We start from the raw sequence: 23,147 nt of genomic DNA, 5'->3' as shown, positions 1-23,147 counted from the left end.
CATTCACTTAATTTCTGGAAAAGGAAGAAGTGGAGTAGACAAAAGCTGAGAAACATAATCCTTGCAAACTTGGGAAAGGCGCATGGCAGTGTTGGGCACACGGAAGAACCCACTGTAAAGAAACAACTCACTTTATTTGCATCAGGGTTTCCCCAATTAATCAGATCAAACAACTCTTATGTTTGTACATCCATTAGCACTTACAGCAACTATTTTGACTTGAGCCTTCTTGAAGAAATAGCGTCTTAGTAAATTATAGTTTTTCCTTGTGGTAGCAATCTCAGCCACCTTGGTAAAGCAGGGGAATTACAGATACAATTTGGCTCTTTTTAAAATCATGAGATTTTACACAAAAGAATGAATGTTAGTGATGAGAACAGAATAGTCAGTGTTTCTTGCCTCCGAAGTATTCTTTTGGCAGTGATTTCTCTAAGTGCTTATAGGCTAACTTGTTGAAGGGTTGCATTCTCTCCTGAAAATGACATTCTGGTATCTTTTTCCTCTTCCATCATAAGACGTTTTGGACCTGGGTTCAAAAGGTGTTGCCCCTTTTCTGGGATGTAGCTGCCAGTACGGTCTGCAAACCAGCAGTCCATACGCCCCCTTGAGTGCTTCGCCAGCACAGCCTCAGGCCCCTCCCAGGCTTGCTGAATCAGAGGGCCTGTGTAGCCAAGATGCACCTGGGAGAGCCCTGTGTGCAGGTAGTGCTGGACGGACACCTGGGTGGTTCAAGGACCCGCCCCTGCCCCTGTCTTTTCCTCTCTTGGCCTCTCTGAACACTTTTCAGCCATCACCAACACACAGCAGAGAGTCTCTCGGAGTGTACTGTGCTGGTTTATTTGAAAATTTGACCCAAGCGAAGTCATAAACTCATTCTCTTGGTTTTTTGAGCATAGTTAAAATGACTGGTTTAAAAATAAACTAGGAGACCGACAAATACTCCAAACACTGAGCATCAAAGCAAAAGAATGCCCAGTCTTGGGGTGTGGTGTGGCGTGGCATGGACAGCAGGCTTTCCTTGTTTGGGGTACTCATCCATACCCTCGATTCACTCCTTATTCCACCCTGGGAGATTTGCCCTGATTCCCCAGTGACCGGAGTAGTGGCTCAGAGTCTCCTAAAACTAACCCTGCCTCCTCCTGGAGGAAATTTCTCATAATTCCTATATGCCATTCTCTCAACTGCAGAGGCCTACAGAGGTCTTAGATAACTACTTATTCTGTGATCAAGGACCAGAGAAATGGGACCTCCAGAATGGAAGACTGTCCCCGGCCCATCTGCTGTCTGAGGCCGCGTGGATGGATGAGTGGTCCATCACATTGTGTTATGTTGTGTCCTGTTGAATCCTATCCTATCTTACGGTATTCTCTGTCGAGACTTCTACACGCTTTGGGGTGAGCCTTTACAATTCTGATGGCTAATTGTATACAGCAATTTAACTAGTCTGTGGAGTGCCCAAATATTTGGTTGAAAATTATTTTGGGTGTTCCTGTGAGAATGTGTTTGGATGAGATGGACATTTAAATTACTAGACTAATTAGAACAGATAACCCCAGTTGGCTTGAATTGACCTCTTCTAATCAGTTGAAAGCATGAATGGAACAAAAAGGCTAATATTCCCTTAAGGAAAATGATTTTTTTCTGCCTTTGGATCACAACTGAAATATGAGCTCTCCCTGGGACTCAAGTCTCCTAGTCTTTGGGCTAGAATTACCTGCAGGTCTTCAGTTTGCTGATTGATGCCGTTCATTGCAAAAATCATGGGACTTGCCAGGCTCCGTCACTATGTAAGCCGATTTCTTACACACCTTTTCATATATGGGAGCATAAGTACAGATATAGTAATGTATGTATATATACAAATGGAGTAATTTGATATGGAGCAGATAAGAGTGGCTGTGAGGGAACAGCTTTGCCTTCCCCATTGAATTTGTGCTCATGTGCTTGGCTCTCAGCAAGCACTTCCCTCTCTGGTCACTGTTTCAAGTTGTGTCCTCATGAATCCCTACACCTGTCCCCTCAGTCATTCCCATTCCGAGATTTTTCTTTCCTCTAACTCTTGTCATCCCATAAACTTGCAATTTGCATTTTGTTTACTGTTTGCTCCCAGACTTGAACACGAGTACCACAAAAGTAGAATGCTTGCTTTTATTTTGTAGTTTAGCATCTGATTAACATTCAATAGTTATTTATTGCACAAATGAAAGACCTCGGCCAGCAAGTGGTATACACTGAAGACATGTTAGTTCTTATGAAGCAGATGAAAATTATTTTATTAGTGCTTTGGTCTTCCGTGAACACACTGTCCCCACATAATTAAACTTCACTCAGCAGAATGAGATGCCAATGTGCTTTGAAGAATTTTCTTGAAAGAGCTAACCAAGCTGGAGTTCCTGGCCCTCAATAATAAGTGCACAGAGCCCGGTGTGGTGGCGCAGTGGTTAAGGTCCTCGCCTTGCACGCCTGGGATCCCATATGGGTGCTGGTTCTAATCCTGGCAGCCCCACTTCCCATCCAGCTCTCTACCTGTGGCCCAGGAAAGCAGTCAAGGACGGTCCAAAGCTTTGGGACCCTGCACCTGCGTGGGAGACCCGGAAGAGGTTCCTGGCTTCGGATTGGCATGGCATCGGCCGTTGCGCTTTCTTGGGGAGTGAATCATCGGACGGAAGATCTTCTTCTCTGTCTCTCCTCTCTGTATATCTGCCTTTCCAATAAAAATAAAATAAATCTTTTTTTTTTTTTTTTTTTTAAGATTTATTTTTATTATTTTTTCATTAGAAAGGCGGATATACAGAGAGGAGAGACAGAGAGGAAGATCTTCCATCCGATGATTCACTCCCCAAGTGAGCGCAACGGGCCGATACTATGCCGATCCGAAGCCAGGAGCCTCTTCTGGGTCTCCCACGCGGGTGCAGGGTCCCAAAGCTTTGGGCCGTCCTCGACTGCTTTCCCAGGCCACAAGCAGAGAGCTGGAAGGGAAGCGGGGCTGCCGGGATTAGAACCGGCGCCCATATGGGATCCCGGGCGTGCAAGGCGAGGACTTAACCACTTGCGCCACCGCGCCGGGCCCAAAATAAAATAAATCTTAAAAAAAAATAATAAGTGGACAGTTTTAGGGTTTGTAACAACTATTAGCTATCCTTCAAAACTGGCCAATGGATTTTCTCTTTGAATGTGACTGAGGTTTTAATCCGCTTTCTGGTCTATTCTCTCTCTCTTCATTTGTGAGATGAAAGAATCAGAAAGAGATGCTTTACACCTGCAGGAAGGCAGGAGACACTAGTGACACACTGCAGAACCTTACAGGCGCCTCTTTCTCAGAGCTATTAGGTGGCGCGTTAAACACTTCACATCCCAGAGAGAAATGGCAGTAGCTTATTACGTGGTACAGACATACGTCTTTAAAAATTCCACAAACAGGTAGCTGTTTGAGCGCCTGCTTGGCCCTCAAATAAAAGATTTTTTAAATTATCTTAAAGCAGAAACCCAGCACCTCCTTACACTCTAGTCTTCTCTCACTGTGGTCAGTATGGGAACATCTAAGATCAAGGCTAAACACATCGCTAATGGCAGGAACAAGGGTGATGCTTATTCCTAGCATCAGCAGCCTGAGCTTGTGGACTAGTGAGAAGGAACTAAGATAGGACGGGGTGACTCGTGTGCACCATGGGTTTGTTGATGTTATATTCCCTTCTTGAAATAGGCATCTGTGAGTGTCACTTCAGGGCAGTGGGAGTTGAGGATAGCCCCTGTCACTGGAGGTGGATGAATGCTAGCAGTAACCATTGCTCACACTGAGCATGCAGTAGATGCCAGACACTCTTGTCAGCAAGCAAGCTCATCTCAGAGTAACTCTTTTTTTTTAAAGATTTATTTTTATTATTTTTTTATTGGAAAGGCAGATATACAGAGAAGAGAGACAGAGAGGAAGATCTTCCGTCCGATGATTCACTCCCCAAGTGAGCGCAACGGGCCGATACTATGCCGATCCGAAGCCAGGAGCCTCTTCCGGGTCTCCCATGCGGGTGCAGGGTCCCAAAGCTTTGGGCCGTCCTTGACTGCTTTCCCGGGCCACAGGCAGGGAGCTGGAAGGGAAGCGGGGCTGCCGGGATTAGAACCAGCACCCATATGGGATCCCGGGTGTGCAAGGCGAGGACCTTAACCACTGCGCCACCGCGCCGGGCCCAATCAGAGTAACTCTTAAGAACAGTAAGGCTGCTGTCATCTAAGAGGTACAGATAAGGAATTCAGGGCTGCGACGAATAAAAGGACTTTCTAATACCACATGCTTAGCATGTGAAGGCACTTGGATTTTAATCTGGCTTTCTAGGATTGCAGTAACAAAACAGCAAGATGAGCATTTTCTCAAGAGCCTAGAGGTCAGAAGGCCAAAAACCCAGATGCCAACAGGGCTGTTTCATCTAAGGTCTCGTGCAGTTGGCTTCTCCTCACTGCCTCTTCATGTGATCGTCTCAGCCATATGCGCCCTCCGTGTGGACTCTGGTTCCTAGACCTGGGTGGGGCCTGAGATTGCATGGTTGCCAAGCCCCCAAAGGGTGTGTATGCAGACTGAACTGGCAGCAGCAACGCCCTAGAAAAGGGTCAATGCCTTAGACTCAGAGTCCAGTATGTCTGAGGTCGGAGAGACATTTGAGGAAGAGAAAATGCCAGTATGCTATTTTCAGGAAAGAATGCAACCATAAAGCAAAGCCAAGAGCATGCCTAGGAGGCAAGAGGTATTGAATATTCTCATCAATAGCTGCCTTTCTCTTCCATGACAAATTCCATAGTCTGTCCTTTCACAGAGAGAAATTCTGGGGAAATCCTGAACCTTGCTAGCTAGACAACATTCTTCCCTTAACTCAGAGTGTGATTGGAAACTGGGCCTTGAAGGTAGTAATTTTACTATGGTGGAGCTATTGGAATGGACCTAATCTAGTCCCATCTGACTGATGTCCCAATATGACACAGTGACAGAAGTTAGGGCACCTGGCTCTGACCAGTCAAGTCCTGGTCATTTTACGTTGGTTGCTAAAGGTTTATTGTCTGGCTTCCTGGACCAGTTACTAGAAATTACTAAATGCTGTTGTTTGACTTCCTGTAAACCTGATTGTAGATTATAAATTGGCTCCCAAGCTCATAACTGTGGGGCTGTGATGATTTTTTGGGCAGGTTGTGGCAGATTATGTGAGTTAGAGTTCTATTTTTATATATTTTCTGGCCATTGTCCATTTATATATTACGTCTCTCGTCCTCATCAGCTCTTGGGTAGAATTTTTCATTGAACTCATTTCATTTTTCTAGGGGAACTGGCATGCAGCCCAGCTGTTGCCATCCCCGCCCATGCGGAAGTAGACTCAAGTCCCAGCTCCTGACTCTGCTTGGTGTAGCGCTGGCAGTTGCAGGTGTTTGCGAAGTGAATTTTTTTGATCTTCTGAGCTTATCAGTTGCGAGAGAACCTTTGGCTCTGATCCTCTTTTTTTTTCATTTTTATTTTTTTAGTGCAGTGGTGCTGGGAGTGGTGCCTGCCTCTTGCACCATAACTGTAAAGGAAATACCGGTTCAAGTTGTCAGGTACACAAAGAAGGGGAGCTGCTGGTCGTGGTTTAGAAGTTCTGACATCAGACGGCCCCCACCCTCCTTACACCAGGACTAGACCTTCTCAGTAAAATGTAAAACCGGGCTTTCCTGACCTCTCTATTCCTGCCTGGCTTCAACCCCCAATCCTTGGTTCAAAATCCAAGCTGAGGGCCCGGTACGGTGGCCTAGTGGCTAAAGTCCTCGCCTTGAATACTCCGGGATCCCATATGGGTGCCAGTTCTAATCCCAGCAGCTCCACTTCCCTCCAGCTCCCTGATTGTGGCCTGGGAAAGCAGTCGAGGACAGCCAAAAGCCTTGAGACTTTGCACCCGTGTGGGAGACCTGGAGAAAGATCCTGGCTCCTGGCTCTGGATTGGCGCAGCACCGGCTGTTGCGGTCACTTGAGGACTGAACCACCAGACAAAAGATCTTCCTCGGGCCCGGCGCGGTGGCGCAAGTGGTTAAAGGTCCTCGCCTTGCACGCCCAGGATCCCATATGGGCGCCGGTTCTAATCCCGGCAGTCCCGCTTCCCTTCCAGCTCCCTGCCTGTGGCCTGGGAAAGCAGTTGAGGACGGCCCAAAGCCTTGGGACCCTGCACCCGCGTGGGAGACCCAGAAGAGGCTCCTGGCTTCGGATCGGCATAGTATCGGCCCGTTGCGCTCACTTGGGGAGTGAATCATCGGACGGAAGATCTTCCTCTCTGTCTCTCCTCTCTGTATATCCGCCTTTCCAATGAAAAAATAATAAAAATAAATCTTTAAAAAAAAAAAAAGATCTTCCTCTGTCTCTCCTCATCTCTGTATATCTGGCTTTATAATAAAAATAAATAAATAAGTAATAATAGTAATAAAAAGAAGCATGCATGTGAGTACTTTGAAATGTTTATAGTGCTGCTGAAAAAGTTTTAATATCTATGTATACATTTTTATAATACAGAGTCTCCTATGGACCGTTTGAAGACCCCTTTCTTTGGTGCCTGTGAGCTCACATGCCTTCCTAGGAACCAGCGGAAAGAGGACCCCTACAGATGTGATTTGAACATCTTTATTGGCACCTTTATGAGAATTACCTAGAAAGTTGAAGAAAATTTGATACTAGGGACCCCTGAATTTTTCTGCCAGCTGCTTCCTTTCTCACTTTTTAGTAAGGACCTCTTTTCACTTGCTTTAAATATTTCAATATGTTGGAGCTACTAAGAATTACAGTTGTTCTCACCCTTAGTATATTTAATTTTCAAAACATGAGACCTCAAGTAGAAATGAAAGCCCTGAATGTATTGGAAACCCACTGGCGCTTGCTTTTTCATCTAGGACAAATTCATTGTGTTCTCACATTTATTTTTATTGCATATCTAAATCGATTTGGGACAATAAAAAACCAGAAGCTTGAATATCAGGAAGAAAAAGAGACGTGGTCACACTTTGTGATAAGTCCTTGAAAAGCATGTTTGTTCCTAACCACAGCAGTAGTGAGTTGCATTTTTGCTCTCACATAGCAGTGCAGAATGAGACCTTCTCAAAGATGATTGGTGGACTGTGAGAGTCCATTCTGCATCTTCCTGGGAAATGGTCTCTACATTCCTCTCATGACTGTGTCTCTGTTGTTATTCACTCTTCCTGCCTTTCTGCTCCACCTAGCAGTGGGAGAGATTAGATGGATCATTCCTCACCACCATCTACATCTGGGATTTTAGAAAGTCCATGGAAAATGACTTTCACTCTAAGTTAATTTTAGTGGAAGAAGGTTAAATTTTATGCATGTGAAGGCTCGAATGCCAATACACAAAAAGGTTGTATTTTATGAAAAAGCTATACATAGATTTAATTTTTGTTTTTGCACCGAAGTAAGTTTATCTTTTGATTGCATTTCCCATGGACCTTATGAGACATCCTTATGTTTTCCTCTTTGTCACAGTGGAAGGGCTCCCAGAGCACCACTGGCTTCTTTCTTGGGCAGCCAAGAGACCCATGATCTCAGGCTCATTGCTTCCCGTGCCTCATTTACTTGCTAGATTCCAAGTTCTTTGAGTGCAGGATTCAAGCCTTATTCATGTGTGTATTCAGAGAAATCAACACAGAGCTGAGGAGAAGGCTTCAACACACTTGTTGCTGAATCAGTCAAAGAAAACCGCTTTAAATCATAGTACAGAACAGTTACTATACTTCAGGTACTGGTTTAAGTATCGTATCTGTATACATCTATATGACTCATGAGACAGGTGCAGTTGTGATCATGAATTTTGTCTTCTGGGAAGGAGCTGTTGAACGCTCGGACTCCTCCTGCCACCTTCAGCTCAGGCTCACTGGATTGAGCATGGTGGGGAGAGTCCCAAGCTCATGAAGAGTACAGGCAAGCATCTGCAGAAAGACTTTCCCTGTGCTAACGCCATCCAAGCCACCCTTCAGTCCTTGGGTTGTTAGTTCATAGGATGCCTCTTTTCCATCCATCCCTTGGCTAATCAAAGCAGGTGTGGCCCTGTGCACCCAATCAATGTACAAGTAGACTGTTACATAGCTACCTTCTCTCAGCATTTGTCCTGGCCTCCATTCCTTCTCTTCCGCCCTGATATCTCTCCTCCAGTCTCTTCATTGTCAGTCTTTGGCTTTCCTCTTGCCCTCCGGGAGTTGTTTTCATCTCCAGTTCTTCTAGCACTTTCCATTTTTGCAGAGACCCTTGCATTTTCCTGATTGGGGCTCACTGTATCCAGCCAGTATCACTGAGGTTCTTCGAAGTTTCTGACACATGTACTGCTTCACTGCATGTCAACTTGAGTCTTAGTGCTCTGCGCTGGCATGGCCTCTAAAGCAGGGTTAGGAGTCCTCTAGTCCTATAGATAGCTCTGTACTACCTAAGTGGGAGCTTTCCTGATCAGATTCAGGTTTTGTTGCTCAGTCTTATCTGTCAGCACTCACTGTGTCTTCCCTTAAAATTTCCACAGATCCCTTCCTCAGTTCTTGCACATGCCATCTATATAGACTAACAAACTTTCTTGCCCCAGTCCTTCACCTTTCTCCCTTGACTTCTGCCCATACTAGGCCCTCTTCCCTTGGGAAGTTTTATTGCTCATGCCCTCCCCATCTCCTGCTCCATCCCTGACACACAGGTGCATTTTCTGCTTTCTCTTCTGTCACCCTGGAAACCTCCATTGTCATGGGCATGGCTAATGTTCATTAAGTGTGCTCCCAGTTCTAACAGCTCTACAGAAATGAGCTCGGTTGGTCCTCCACAGTGACCCTGAGACAGATACTGATTTTGTCAGTATGTGACAGTGAAGACATCTGGCACAGTGAAGGCCAATAAATTGTCTAATCAGATTTTAAACCCTGGGTGACTGGCTGTAGAGTTGTTCCGTGTCGCTGTTGTTTGTATATATCAGATGTAAGCCCAGCTTCTTGCAAAAACTAACCTCTGTTACTGCTTTGTGTGGAATAAATGCCTGAATTCTGGTTATATATGGTATTGGTTACAAATTCAAGTACAGATTGAATATCCCTCTCCTGCAGTCAGAGATGCTTGTGTCGGAAACTTTCTGAGCATTGACCTGAAAGTCACAAGTGGAAAATTCTACATCATGAAAATTGGCTTGATACAAGACGTTATTAAAGATATTTTGTGAAAATACTTTCAGGCTATGGGCATCAGGGTGTATATGAAACAAATAAATTTTGTATGTAAACATGAGTTCCATCACCAAAGTACCTCCCTATAGGTGTGCAAACACCTCAAAATCCGAAACTCCTCCAGATTCACTTACTTTGGATAAAGGATGTTCAACTTGTAAATACCTCAAATTCTTGATTTTGTGACATCAAGCCTGACTTAAATGCAGTGGTGACTTAAGTGGTATGTTGTTTTCAACTTTGGGTTCCTTAATAGTTTCTGTGCTAATCCGTATTATTCAATGTCGGAACTGGTAGAGAAAGTGTTGTCTATCCCAGACCCACCGACACAGAGTTGTGGCCGAAGCAATTCTCCAAGGTCACACATGGAGCCAGTGACAAACAGGATGCTATGTAAGCTGTTTTCATCCTGTGTCCTTTCTCTACACCTGGTCAAACAGAAACCAGTCACATGAGGCCATGCACTTGACATAAACAGTAAGTCCCTGACTGGTCTAATTATGACTCCAAACAATATGACTTGTGGCCTTGGAGCTTACTGAGCTGGTGATGAGTCCAGAGTAAACACGGGGTGCCCGAGAGGGAGGCTTGTCTCAAGAAGGCCAGAACATCCAGAATCTGCCACGATCTGACAGTGTGCTGTTCACAGCCAGACCTTTCTTGCTGTGGGAACTTGGACCCATCACTCTGCTTTTCTAGTGGCTAGGTTCTCAGGATTGTGGGAGCTTTGGAAGGCTCTTTCAGGCTCTGAAATTCTCATATCATTTTCTAGTTTCGTCCCGTTCTTGGCTGTTTTCATTCCTATCACTCTCCCTGCACCTGTGCTATGCCTCTCCACTTGTATTTTCTCCCACCACTCTTCTGGTGCCTTTGTATCAAAAGGAGCTACTTATCTGGACTTTTACAAGTTATGGAAGCAGTTACTTTGTTTCTCTAAACCTCCATCTGCGAAGTGTAATTAATAATGCCTGCATGATAAGAGTTGCTAGGATGAGTAAAGGTAACTAAATTAAAAAAAAAAAAACAACAGTGGGAACATAATAGTTGGGTGAGGCATCAGTAGATTTTTTTTTTATAAAGATCTGAATGGTAAACATTTTTGCTTTTCAGAGTCTGTGATCTCTCTACCACTGTAGGGCAAAACCAAACAATATGTGAATAGATAGGCAATCCTATGTTCCAATAAAGCTTTATTCATAAGGCAGTGGCAGACTCAGTTTTCCTTTCCATCCATAGTATTCTAGGCTATTTGCTATGTTGTCTTAGAATTTCCATCCAGCCCATCCCGCCTCATTTATTCTTTCATAGATAAGATGCCAAGAAGGTGCATGCTTTGATTGATAACCATTTGCCTGAATTTCTAAATACGAGTATGCAATAGATGTGTTCATAATGTTTACTGAAATGAAAAGAGCCAGGGGCCAGGGTCTGTGGATTCCCAGGTGCAGTAGTGAGAAGCCCAGCACTGGGAGGGCACTTTCCTAGGTGTGGAGGGGGCTGCCAGAGAGGAGGAGCTTTGCTTTGTAAAGAGATGCTGGGCTTTGACATTCGCAGAAAGCCCCAGCTGGCACGTGGGGTGTCTGGCCAGCAGCTAGGCCGGTGTAGAGGTTTCTTGTTATGCCAGCTTCGCACTGGCCTACACTGAAACCACAACCATTGTTCCTTGCCACTGTGCAGAAAGCAGGGTAGCAGGGGCTGTGGGCAGGGTCAGGAATGGTCATTCATTTCACAGCAATCAGCACCATGGAAAACAGCAAGATAAAGTGCTAGGAGAGGAGGAAGAGCACACCGCCATGTTTTTGCACCAGCTTGAAAAGTAAACTGACCTGCCGGGCATGGCCTCACAGAGCCAGGTTGACATTTGCTGCCAGTTGCCCTGGGATTGAATTGGGAACTTGGCTTTTAGATACTGGTAATTGGAATATGTAGTAACCCATCTGGCAGTTACTCCACTAAACTCCATGTTCTGGTCAGGGCCCTAGGGGAAATATCTCATGCTCTCTTGTCTTAATCCCCAACTGGAATGGGCAGTCCCCAGCCCTGTAGGGTTGCCAGTACTGTTTTTAATTGGCTCAGCAATATGGGGCAGTTCCATAAAATGCCAGCTGAGGTGGTCACCTTCCCCTCATGCCCAGGCACACAGAGGGGACCTGGATGAGTAAGGCATGATTGCAGACCTTGGCTTTCAGTGTTCTAGACTTGGGTTTGAATCCCTGCTCTCAGGGGCCAGGCAAAAATCTACTGTGCCTTCAGTGGAGGGATGGTGTCTGCCTGGAGCTACCATCTCCATTCCCATCTCAACTCTGTACTTATCAGCTCATCAGTAACATGGGCCAGCTGCTTTATGTTATGTGCCTCAGTTTCTACATGTGTGACAATTCTGTATCTGAAGTGTTGTGATGAGAATCGAAATAACACACCTATAGCAGAAGAGTCTTGGCCATTGTATGTAGCTATGTGGCTGCCATGGTTGGAATGTGTCTCGTACTTTTCCTTGGCTGGAAACTTAATCCCTCCTCATATAATTACGTTTGATGTGTGGGGTCCTGGAGGGCCCTGTCTTTGTGGATAGATTCACTCATTCAAGGATAAGTGGGTTCTCACGTAGGTGCCAGTTCTCTAGCATGCCTGCTCTGATGTGCATGTGCAGTGGATAGATTCACTCATTCATGGATAAGTGGGTCCTCATGTAGGTGCCAGTTCTCTAGCATGCCTGCTCTGATGTGCATGTGCATGTGGAGTCCTTGCCAAGTTAGGATGCAGCAAGAAACCTGTAACAGATGTTGGTGCCAGACCCTTGAACTTCCCATCTCTCTGGATTCATGTGCTAAACATACCCCTTATCTTTATAAGTGACCCAGTTTGCAGTATTCAGTTACAACAGCAGAAAATGAATTAGAACAATGGGTCTACAAATTGCTATGTTATCTCCTCACTTTTAAACAAGGATAATGGCATTCATTTGCTGGGGTCTTTGTGATGGTGGGATGGTGTTGGGAATATAAACCCGAGTCTACTGTGTACTGTGTCCTCAGTGACACCGGAATCACTGCCCTTCGTAGCAGACTTGGTGCATTGCACATGAGGAGTCCTGGCTGGTAAGTAGACCTAGCTTGACACTGATTAGTTGTGTGAACCAAGGCTGGCTACTGCCCCTGGAATAAGAGCAGATTCACCGTTTGTGTTGTAGATCCCAGGTTTCCTAGAGACTAAGGAAGGCTTAACATAGATGATTGTCTTATAGAGATTTGCCATTTAGCATAATCTGGTTTAGATGCTAGAGTCTACATATTGGGCTCATGTGTATATCAGTGAGACACAATAAAACCAGTGCCCCTATTTAAAGCACTAAATTGTCTTCTAAAAAAGGAAAACAAGCCCTCTTTCAACTGTAGTATCACCCAGTTTCCTTATCATCACCATTGTCATTGTCTTTGTCACAGTAAAGACTAAATTCCTTGTATAGTTTCACTCATTTAGTTGTCACAGCACCCCATTAGGCACATGCCATTATTATCCCCACATTGCAGAGAAGCAAAGAGAAAGCAGAGAAGGTTACCTAGCCTGAGTCATACAGGTGCTTTTTGTCTTTGATCATAGCACTTTGAATAATGGATATATCTCTTGGCTGGGGGACTTTGTTGGCCAGCAGAGCAAATAGACTGGACTACAGTGCGTAAGACAGTGATGGAGGAGTGGAGCAAGTTCAGAGTCAGGCTTGCTGCATGTATCTGGTGGCCCATCCCAGCACTGCTGATGCCAAAAACAAATTACACAACTTTTCCTGCTCATGCTACCTAAGCCTGCTTGGGCCACGGGAAGGTCAGATAAGAGGGCTGTCTTCAGCACAATTGGGGAAAGCGGTGTGTACCCGATGGAACCACCAGGCTTCTGATGCCACACAGTCAGTGGCATGCAGAAATAGGCACAGAGTAGTACTTGGTGATGAAAAGTCAGGCCATAGGCCAGGCAGGAGATTCTGAGGCACTGCTAGATCCTCCATGTTACTTGGCTTTGTGTTATAAGAAAAACTGCATTTTCACATGAGACAGTTCCTTCGGGGGCCCTGTCCAAACAATCCCCTTGGACAAGTCCAAGGTCAATTTCCCTGGCCCCATGGAAAAGGAAAACCAGAGAGAGTTCTATGTAATATCCAGATACCCAGAATGTCACTCCTCATATCCCCTGCTTTAAAACAAATTTCTGATCAGTTAATCTTTGCTCAGTGGAGTACTGCCTTTCTATGGGTGAGGAAAGTGAGACCCAGAAGTGGTCACTAGCACACCGTGAGGCTACATCAGACCCAGAATTCAAACTTTGGTTGTTCTGTTCCTGACTTTCTGTCCTACATTGATGACCAGGATGGCTGGTCCCTGTCACTGTTGTCAATGAAGGCCAGTCTGTGTGATGTGAAGATCTTGAAGTTGCTAGCCTTGCTGTGTCCTCAATGTACCTCTGCCTTTGGCCAGGTTGTGTATCTGTAGGGTTGTCATCTGCAATGTTCTACCCAACCTTCAGCAGTTGGCTTACATGTTACGATGCCAGGGAAGCTTTTCCCACTGCTGTTTTTGTTTGTTTTATTATTTTTGTTTATTTTTTTTCTTTGTGACTGACCAGTTTTCAGTCTTCTCTTATACAGGAACTTTCCAGAATACAGCTCTGATTCTGCCACTTCGTTGTTTACCATCTTCGCTTAGCTTCTATTGTTCTGCGAGTGCCTAGCAAGCTTGACCAGTTCTGGCTGGCTCCTGCTTTTGCCTCACCTGGCTCACTCTTGCACTGAGAGTCTGTTCAGTCTTTTGGAGGCTTCTCACTTACTTGCTGCTCTTCCTGCAATGTTCTCCACCTCCGTCTTCAGTGACAAATGTCCCCTTATTTTTATAGTCTCAGGTGAAACCATCTCTCCTCTCCTGGGAGACTTTCTTGTCTCTTAAACCAAGCCAAACTCCTCAATGAATTCCTACAGCTCCCAATGTGAAAATTACAATGTTACCGGGGTTAATGTTTTTCCCTCAGTATGGCATGTAGTCTGGCCCATCTGGCTATGATCAGAGTTTCTGATATACAGACAGCACACAATGAATCGTAGGCATATAAATTAATGAGGGCAGTGACTTGCCCAACATCATGGGCAAGCAAAGCCTGAAGCTTTGGGACTCATTCCCATTCCAAACCATCTCTCTAGACCTTTTTTATATGCTTGTTTCCTCCTCTAAGGCATTTTCCCTGGCTACACCCTCCTGTATACATTATTCAGAAGCATGGGAAATGGTGCTCTCTGCCCTTGACTGCACCTTTCAAGTTTTGGAGATTCTTATACTCCTTATATTTTGTCTGTTGGCCAACTAGTTTATGTTTAGCTTCTTTAGTTTTTTAAGTTAAACAAATATATTCATACTCACTTTGGAGTGGCTCCAGTTTTTATACATTTCTTTTCTCCTCTTCCCACTTCCTGAGCGCTACTTGAAACAAGTCCTTAAATTAAGAAGCACTTGTTTCTGTCTCTCCTCTCTGTAGATCTGCCTTTCCAACAAAAGTAAATAAATCTTTTCAGAAGAGTTTTATATTGGACCAAATGGAAAGTTTACATGTTTTGAAACATGCTTTAGGGACTGGTGCAATGGCTTAGCACACTAATCAGCCATGTGTGGTATCAGCTTCCCATACGGGCACCAGTCCTAATCAGCTGTTCCAGTTCCAATCCAGCTCCCTGATAATGGCCTGGGAAAACATCAGGGGATGGTCCAAGGCCTGGGGTTCCTGTAAGTACATGGAAGACCCATAAGAAGGTGCTGGATGCTAGCTTTGGATGGATCCAGCTTGGCCGTTGTGGCCTTTTGGGAAGTGAATTTGATGGGAAAAAAATCTCCGTCTGTCCTTGTGTCTGTCTGTCTCTTTCTCTCTGCCTTTTCCTCTTTATATTTTACTCTTTCCAAAAAGAATTAATTAAATATTAAAAAAAACCTTGCTTATGCTGATTAGATTAAAACAGATATCATCTAGCCCTCCCTCTAATCCTGCCTAGAACCATTCATCTGGGTTCCTACTATGTGCCAATGCCTGCATCAGTGAAGAATACAAGGTATGTGTGTGCATGCATTCTTGCTGCTTAGATGTAGCATAAACTTTGATGGAAATCAATAGAGGAATTATGTGATAGGAAGCAAGGAGAGGCAGAGGTAGGCTGGGGAAGGTTGTGCAGAGAAGGTGATTCGGATAGACACATTCTTGTTCACACATCATTTCGAACAGGTTATGGTCAAGGAGTTAGGACAAGGTTCTGGGGTAGTTTCTTGGATGTCAAGTATTAGCCTTTTGATTGCTGCTGTCCTAGAGACTTAAGGATAAGACTGGGACAGGAAGGTGGGAATGGGGAGTGAGCATCATCACTTAGGGGAATTCAGGGCAGCATCCATTCACAAACCACGTTGAAGGCTTTGCCTTCTCCAGCCTTGCCTTGTCACTGGCAGCCCCCGTCTGTGAATAATGCAACAAGGACAGCAGGCTTATCCAAATCCTTAATCTTCCACGGGAGATGCTGATCTGACTCTGACTGGGTTTACATAATGTTCTCATTCTTGTTTTTAAATAAAAACAGTATTCTGAATTTTTCCTTTGCATCAGTTGAATAGGTATTCCTCTATAGTGTCTTGCTAAACAGACTCCTCCAGGTGATGTCAAACATCCAAGTCACTACATCCTCGTGAATTAGAGGGTATGTTGTGGCTGTTCCTTCCCTTCCTGGCCAAAACGTGGCCCCTGTACACTTGTAAACTACTCGTGCTATCTTTTTGCCCTCATTACACATTCACTCTGAGTGCTGTATGACTGCTTCTTCTTAGCGCTACGGTTTTCCAGAAGTAACCCAGGATGTATTCAATAAGATGATGGACTCCCTGACAGTGTCCATGCTTATGTTGTTGGGAACCACTTCAATTACAGCATTATGGATTGAGACTGTTCATGAAGGACATCCATTGTAAAACTAGAGGGGAAGTCAGTTGGGAGTGGGGTGGGAAAGAATGTTGGGGAAAGGCACAAGCAACTCCGGAGTCTATGGAACTAAACTATAAAACAAAATAAAATATTTTTAAATATTAAAAAAAGGTAACCCAGGAAGTACCTGATGTTTCCCTCTCATTTGTGAAAGTGTCTGAGTGAGAATGAAGCAGCTTACAATGGGATAGCAACATGTGCCAAAAACTTGGATGTTTTGATTGCTGATACAAGTTTTGGAGTTAGGAGAAGCCAAAGTGAAGCACTAGGCTCTCCAGATTAGCTAGCTGGCTGTAGGGCTTGTTAACTTCTGGGGACTTTATTTAAAAGCAAGGGATGGAAACTGTGAGGCTTCAGTGAACCAACCTGCGTTGGTTCAGGCCAGTGAAGAAGCAGATGCCAGACAAGATCAAACATAGAGATTTTATTAGAGGAAATGCCTGTGAGAAAGGAAATAGTGAGGCCATTTGGAAAGGCTGGGAGAGCCTCAGAAGGTAATGTAGGTCTGACCCCAATGAAAGGGAGAGAGAAGGAAGTTTGGTGGAAGTTTCCCAGACTATTGTTTAGTCTACAACAGCCTTGACAAAGCTACTATGTAGTTCTTGAGTTAAAGATGACCAACAAAGGAGTTTTGGAGTCCTGGGTCTCCCAGGAATGGGTCAGTCTTAGTGTTCCCAACATCCTCAGCCATTTGAGGGGTATGGCTTTTAGGTGCAATGGCTAGGGTCCTGAGTGATTTATGCTTTCTTTTTTTTTTTTTGCGATAAGTCTGTGAGGTATATCCTCATAGCCATCACAGTGTCTGCCATATCCTTGACTACCAGACAGGACAGTCCAACACTTGAATCTGAAGTAGTGCTCCAGTTTCCAAGCTTTGCAGGACAAGGTCCCTGTTCCATGAAATAAAAGCTGCCTGAGCTCTCATCCTGGGAGAGTGAGAAGGTGCTGAGTGTGGTGAATGGAATATCTGTGAAGTCATTGGAAGGGACCCAAGCACAAGGGGCTCCTGTCTGTCTCAGAGTTCCTGTTTTCAGATACATTTGCCAGTTTCATTGTTCCTGTTTTCAAATGTACTTTTGAGCAAATGTTTTAGTTACTTTCAACTATTGCTGAGAGCTGAGAATAGAAGAAGACATGGGGACTTGTAAGTGCAGAATGACTTTGTGTCTTTCCTGCTTCTGTTCCCTACCCCATTAACTTCGAAGTGTGCTTCCTGCAGAGCAGAACACTAGCAATCTTTTCTTTATAGGATTAGGGTAAATATTTTATACTTTGTGAACTACTTGATTTTTGTTGAGATTATTCAGCTTTGCTGCTATGACATGGACACAGTCATAGGCCAGAATGCAAATAAATGGTCATGGCTGTCTTCCAATATAAACGTGTGATAATGAGTATCTGGCTGGATTTAGGTCATAGTCTGTCAACTACTGATGTGGAAGGTCCCTGTTGTGGATAACCGGACACTGGCTGTAAGTGAACCTGTTCAAGTCTGTCCCACTGAAGAGCAAACCAGCCAATGTATTTCTTTATGGCATTCCTTCTCTCAGGGTTTGGAGAGTTCCTTGTTTGCTCCTCTGCCCACCCGTGTTTCTTCCCCACACCCTCTTGCCCCAGTTAACCCCAAGCCAATCTTGTCTGCCCCGAAATAGTGCTGTTTATGTTCTGTGGGCCAAGGCACGTGGGATTTCTCACCGCATGCCAGACTATCTGCGTGTGACCTTAAGGTGCTATGGGTTATGAGAAAGGCACCAGCAGCACGTTGTGGTAGGATAAGTATGCATTTGTAAGGACTGAATTCATGCTTCAGGTGGTCTAGAAAACCCTGGCTTAGAGCAGAAACATCAGGCAGAGAGCAGGCAGTTTGTGAGATGACACAGACATAAACTCTTGCTGCGGAGCAAGTGCTATGCTGAGATCTTCAAAAAAAGTTTAATTCAAAATTATGGCAAATTTTGCCATTTGACAAGATTCCTCTGAATCTTAGTTTTCCTCATCTGTGCAAGGGTCTGTTCGACATATTAGTGATGGTTAGCTCTAGTGACATACTTGATTCTCCTGGAAGGCTCCTTTTAAAACCACTAAAGCCTGGGTCTATTGTCAGAGACTTTGACTCATCTGTCATGAGTTGAGGCTCAGGTACCAGGCATTTCTGGAGAGTTTTCTAAATCATTCCAAATCGAAATTAGGCTAAAGACAATTGGCCTGCATAGTCCTCACCAATTATGCCATTCTTGACCTAATCAGTTATGCACTGTCATCCCCAGGTTGAAATGCTGTGAACTGAATACCTGTGTCTTCCACAATGCATACACTGAAATCCTAGTGTAATTTTTTAGATGCATTATATTCCATGATACCATTTTGTAGGCACAAGGGTTATCTGTAGGGTGATGTTATTTGAAATGGAGTGGGAAGTAATGAAGTCATGAATGAAATCAGTGCCATTATAAGAATATACATGAGAGAGTATATGTGTTCTCTCTGTTCCTGGACCATATGAGGAGGACATAACTAGAAATAGAGCCCTCATTAGGATCAACTACTGAGCTTTGCAGCTTCCAGAACTTAGAGAAACAAATGCAGATCGTTCTAAGATGCTCAATCCAGGAGCTGAAGAGGATTCATGGCTTCTGCCAGAACTGGGTTCCAGCAGGATCCTGTAAGGTCCTCTCCCTCTCATGGTAGCCAAGTGCTACCACGTTAGCACCCAGAATGCCAGAATGCAATCCAGAAACTTTGCCTAAGAAGATTGTTTTAAGCAGATGCTCTGGTTGAGGGAGTAGCAGGTCTGAGGAACTGAGGGAGGGGTCCCAGAAATTGTGATGTAGGCATGAATTGCTTCCTGGCAGTCAGCCCTCTAATGGGTCATGGCCCAGAGACCAGGCACATTATTCAGGTAAACACACTTCCACCTCTTTTTGGCTTCAAGATCCAGATGACAGGAAAATTTGGAAAAATTACTATACTGGTGCCCAGAAATAATATACTGTAGGCCAAAATCCAAATCAAGCCTGGGTAGATTCAAAGCTGTGGGGTTTAAGCCTTTTTTTTTTCTCTCTCTAATCATCTCAAACTCAGGGCATTTCTAGGTTAAGACCTTAGAATTATAGACTGGAGGAACTGAATTTTAGGTTAACTTTCTTATCACTCTGATCTTGGAGATCTTACTGAACATGCAGGGGAACCTGCATGTGGCTTATTATGTGTAAGTGGCTTGTAATGATGCCTGCTTGGCTCATAGAGACACCTCTTCAGTGTTTTTATTGAGTCATTCTTCCAATTTGTATTGGGTCATGAGTCTGGCAGGTGACAAGGACACATACTCAAGGGCGCTGACGTCAAACATGCCAGCTGCTCAGTTCAGCAACAATATACATGGCACCTCACTCAGCATTTGTAAGAAGCATATGGGTAGGTGTCTTTATCTCCACTGTGTAGATGGGGAAACTGAGACCAAGGAAGTTTCCGAAGCTTGGCAGAAATCACACAGTGGGATGTGCATGTAGCCTGACTTGGATGGTACTTCTATTCTCCTTCCCTCCGGAGTACATGAATGTCTAGGTGAGACTGAATTAAAAAGAATAAAGAGAAACAGGAGAAACATTTCATGAAGGAGCAGCCTGGAGTGTGTGTGTGTGTGTGTGTGTGTGTGTGTGTGTGTGTGTGTGTGTGTGTGTGTGTGTGTGTAGGCACTTGCCTCAACAGAGAGATTAATTACGGATTATTTGATGCATAAGTAACTAATCTCACCTTCGGTCACATTTCACAGTCTAGGATGTGGACCTTAAATAGCTAGAAGGAGTGACTTTTTAAGAGGCAGAGATGTCAACTCAGGTTTTTCTTATTCTCCTAACATGCTCCAGGGGCACCTGGTAGGCTAGGAGACACACCATGAAGAGGTTAGCATCAATCTGTGTACAGCCCTGTGTACAGGGCTCTTCCCACATTCAGAGGCCTAGCAGGAGTGTCTGAGAAAGGGAAACTAAACTGACTTTAGGAGGGATAAGAGCTCAGAGAAGAGCCAACCTGGGCCCTGCACTTAGAGATGTCATTTAAGTTTCTCTGTTCCCTGTCCTACACACCCTACAAGCATTACAGCCAACCTCACATCCCCTCCTCTTTCTCTCTCTCTCTGTCTCTTCTTATTTTTTCTTTATGCTGCTTTAGTAGGTTAATCAGAGCTATCTCAACCATCCCTGTCTCCAAAATGTTGATTCTTCCCTTGTCTGGACAAACTGGAAATACCTGGTGTATTAGGTAGACTGATGGCCTCCAGGGATGTCCATGTCCTAATCCTCCAAGCCAATGGATTTGTTTGTTCCTGCAACACAGGGTAAAGAAGCTGATGACTGCTTGACTTTAAGACAAGTAGCATGTCCTGGATTATCTGAAGGGGCCCAATATGATCCCAGCAGCCTTTAAAGTGGAATGACTGACAGATAACATAAGTACATCAGAGAGGGGTTGGCTTCATGGTGCTGACCCTGTGTTGCATGGCAGGCAGAGAGGACAGTCAGGAGTGGGTGATATCTTAAACCTCCAGGAAGAACCATAGTCTGCTGATAATCTTGATTTTAGTCAGATATCTAGTTTGTAGTACTATAGCAAAATAACTGTGCTCTGGTTGAAGGCACGAGCAGGGCTTTAAAGCCACTAAATTGTTGCAGCAGCAAGGGAAGATGGATCTTTCTTGCATCACACAGTGAGGAGGAAGGGTAGGAAAGCAGATCGTACCACCACAAGAGTGGTGAGTGACCTTCCATGGCCCAGAGTAAAAACAGGAAAGAAGTCACCAATCGACTCCAAGATGAGTGGATGGGAGACTTTGTCCTGGGAGGATTCACTCTCTAGAGTGGAAGAACAGGGGTTTGGGGGCCAATTGTTCTGATCTTAGAAACTGTCAGATCAGCTCTGGTCTTATAAATAAGTCCCTTAATTTTTCTGAATTTTGTTTTCCTTATCCATAAAACATTAACACTTAGGATAAGCCAGTTCACCACTGTAAAATGTAGAAGAGTTATTCCTCATTTAATTTACATCTCCTGGTTGGTAAATTGTGAGAACTAGAGGGAGAGGATTCTATCTTCTCTGTCATGCTATGGAACTCAGCACAGCTCCTGGCACCTGGCTGATTGTGCACAGCGTGTTGAATGGATGACTGGATGAATGGACAGGAAGAGAAGCTTCCTGTTGCTCTTGGGGTGAACTGGTGGATGTTTTTCCCATGTCCTACATACTTCTCCAGTCTAATTTAATTCCACCCCCTCTTGGCACCTGACACAGAAACTGCTTGCCGATTGCGTGTCACCTCCTCACTCATGAATTTTGTGCACTTCCGTCTACCTGGTGGCTTGTAGCTCTTTCAACGTGTAACTAAGCTGTTCTTCATGGAAAGTTTTCTTGCTCTTCTTCCCCTAGACAGGATCACACCCCTGGGCTTTGTTCACCTAGCACCTTATTACTTACTTACCTTTTACTTACTCATTCTTATGTGCTGCAGCATGCTTGTATGATTATAGAATTAACTTTGGGCTTCCTGGTTAAGCAGCAAGATCCCCAAGAACTGGGAGGCTTGTTTGCTTGTTGGTTTTATTCTCACGTCTTTTATTCCTCTTTTTCTCTTCAGGGCTTAGAAAAGTGTCCAGCGAAGGGAAGGCGCTCATACCAATTCCATGAGATGGAAAACAATCGGGAGTTGCAAGTTATGAATCAGACTATGTTTAGCCATTTCTTTCCCTCTACATATTCCATTCACTTGAAGGTATCTAATAAAGAAACAGAACAAGCCAGGCTTATCCCTCAGGCATCCCTTGTGTTTGCTGTTGTTGTTCACTGTGGGATGAGAAGGTTTAGAAGTGAAGGCTGTGCAGATGCAAAATCCTGCCTGTGTCATAGGTGAGGGGACTTTAAGGAGTTCCTTCATCAGGAAGCCTATGGGAGGAGCTAAAGTCTGTGCCCCTCCTTGACAGGCAGGTGGATTTGTACTGTAGAGAAGCAAAGAATGAGAGGAAGAAAGAGTTTGCATCCATGATGGATTTTGAATCCCATAGTCTGGTAGCCAAGAGACTTGATTCTGTAATCTGACTGCTTGGTTTCAAATTCTGCATCTACCCGTTTCTCACAAAGGGACATGAGACAAACTTTATAGTTTTCCTGTGTTGCCATTTTCTCACCTGTTGCAATGGAGGTTAAAAGTACTCCATATCTTACCAGGTTTATATGAAGAGTAACTAGCTTAAAACGTGCAACAGGCTTACCACAGTCTTCAGGAGCAGAGAATGCATCTGGAAAGATGCTCATGCCAGCCCTGTGGAGAGACATGGATTACTGAACTGTTTCTGGCTTCTTTCACTGAGGCAAGGAATAACTAAAGAGCAGAGAGGGAGAAGCTGGCCATGTTTAGAAGCTTTCCATCTTCTGGGGAGTTATCTGGGGAGGAGTTATTTTCCATCTAGCCCTTACAGAATCAGGTTGGCTCTGGCTCAGAGCCACCGTGGCCATGGATCGTTCTGTCCAGTTCTGGGATTCAGACCTAGCATGTTTAAATGTCTTTGGGCCCGAGCCAGAAGCTCTCATATCAGCTTAATAGTGGTCACCTGTTGGCAGAATCTTTCTTCATCTTTTGTTTCTCCACTGGTTTGGAACTTGATCAAGAAAAAGAGTTACAACTTATTTACTGGATCCTTGTTTTTAAAATATTTACCCAAGAGGCAGAGAGACAGAGAGGGAGATAGAAAGAGAGCTCCCATCTGTCGGTTCACTCTCCAAATATTCACAGTAGCCAAGGGATTGATGCCTGGAGCCAGCAACTAAATCCAGCTCTCCCACATAGGTGACAGGAAATCAATGATTTGAGCCATCACCTTTGCCTTCCAAATCTGCCTCAGCAGGAAGCTGCAGTCTGGGGCCAGAACTGGGGCTTGAACTCATGTACTTCAAAGTGAGAC

Source organism: Ochotona curzoniae, unplaced genomic scaffold (genome assembly GCF_017591425.1).
Source record: "Ochotona curzoniae isolate NIBS_2020 unplaced genomic scaffold, NIBS_Ocur_1.0 scaffold_4505, whole genome shotgun sequence".
Classification (NCBI taxonomy): domain Eukaryota; kingdom Metazoa; phylum Chordata; class Mammalia; order Lagomorpha; family Ochotonidae; genus Ochotona; species Ochotona curzoniae.
This window is presented reverse-complemented; position numbering follows the sequence as displayed.